The following is a 2,113-nucleotide window of genomic DNA, read 5'->3' as shown; positions in this document are numbered from 1 at the left end:
AGCTTTAATAAGTTGGCGACAGATTTGCGGAATATGGACGTGACTTTTACGGATGGAGATATGGCCTTAATGTTGTTAAGTTCACTTCCCGATGAGTTCGAGCACCTTGAAACTACTCTATTGCATGGGAATGATGAAGTATCTCTCAAGAAGTTTGTTCTGCTTTATATAGTTATGAACAAAGAAAGAGAGAAAAACAAAAGGGCGGAGAAGCAGAAGCTCTGATTGTGAGAGGTCGTTCTCAAAATCATGTGAGAACGAAGAATGGGAGATCCAAGTCAAGATCCAAACTCAGCAAAGATGAATGTGCATTTTGCCGAGAAAAAGGGCACTGGAAGAAAGACTGCCCAAAGTTGAAAAGCAAAGCCAAACCAAATAATGGGAAGGCTGTCATGGATTCAAATGTGGCTGATTGTGATGACTCCGATTACTCACTAGTTACAACAGATCCATCCAAATCATCTGTTGTATGGTTGATGGACTCAGCTTGTAGCTTTCATATGTGTCCTAATAGGGGCTGGTTTGTTGATTTACAAGAAGGAGAATGTGGAGTTATTCACACTACAAACAATAATCCTCTTACCGTATATGGTGTTGGTTCAATTCGATTAAGGAATCACGATGGATTGACCAGAACATTAACAGATGTTCGGTATGTACCGAATTTGAAGAAGAATCTCATTTCTGTTGGAGCCCTAGAGTCAAAGGGATTCAAAGTCATTGCAGATAATGGCGTAATAAGAATATGCTCCGGTGCGCCGGTGGTAATGAAGGCAATTCGAAGAAATAATAACATGTACCACTATAAAGGTAGTACAGTTATTGGGACAGTAGCAACAACATCCAATGACGACAAGGAGGCAGAAATGACCAGGCTGTGGCATATGCGCTTGGGACATGCTGGAGGAAAATCCTTGAAAACTTTATCAGATTAAGGATTGCTAAAAGGAGTAAAAACTTGCAACTTGGAGTTTTGTGAGCATTGCGTCAAGGGAATGCAAACAAGGGTTAAATTTGGAACAACTATCCATAATACTAAAAGTATTTTGGATTATGTTCATTCAGATGTTTGGGGTGCTTCCAAAACACCCTCATTAGGTGGGAAACACGATTTTGTAACCTTTGTTGATGACTTTTCCCGAAGACTGTGGGTGTATACGATGAAAACAAAAGATGAAGTATTGGGAATTTTTCTCAAATGGAAGGCAATGATAGAAACTCAAAGTGGCAAAAAGATCAAGTGTCTTCGCACAGACAATGGTGGAGAATACAAAAATGATCTTTGTCAGAAAATTTGTGAGGAAAATGACATCGTCAGACATTTCACTGTCAGAAATACACCACAACAAAATGGAGTGGAAGAACGCATGAACCGAACTTTGCTGGAGAAGGTTCGGTGTATGTTGTCCAATGCTGGCTCGGGCAAAGAATTTTGGGTTGAGGCATTAACATATGCATGCCACCTCATTAATCGTCTACTATTTGCTGCTATAGGTGGGAAGACACCATTAGAAAAATGGTATGGAAAACCTGCTGAAAATTATGGTTCTTTATATGTATTTGGCTCAATTGCATATTATCATGTAAGAGAGTCAAAATTGGACCCAAGAGCAAAAAAAGCTTTATTTATGGGAATTACTTCCGGAGTCAAGGGATATCGTTTATGGTGTCCAGAGACAAGAAAAATTATTTTCAGCAGGGATGTTACCTTTGATGAATCTGCCTTGACAAATAAGGTAACAGTTGAAGAAGTCAAACAAACTGATGGTGTTTCACAGCAGGTGGAGTTTGAGGGAAAGATAATTTTCCCAACACATGGATCAAATGAGGAAACAACAAAAGTTTTTCCTCTGGAAGAAGAGCCAGTCGAAGGGGAGGTTCCATCTCAAGAACCTCAACCACAACTTGAATCAATAGCAACCAGCAAGCCAAAAAGGACAATAAGAAAACCTGCTCGACTCACAGATGTGGTGGCTTGTGCGGACTCAATTGCAGCGGATGACATTCCTACCACTTATAAAGATGCAGTCCAAAGTTCAGAAGAAGATAAGTGGAGGTTTGCCATGGATGAAGAAATGCAGTCCCTTCATCAGAATCATACATGGAAATTGGC

This window comes from Solanum tuberosum, unplaced genomic scaffold (genome assembly GCF_000226075.1).
Source record: "Solanum tuberosum cultivar DM 1-3 516 R44 unplaced genomic scaffold, SolTub_3.0 scf00661, whole genome shotgun sequence".
NCBI classification, from domain to species: domain Eukaryota; kingdom Viridiplantae; phylum Streptophyta; class Magnoliopsida; order Solanales; family Solanaceae; genus Solanum; species Solanum tuberosum.
Note: the sequence above shows the minus strand (reverse complement) of the source record.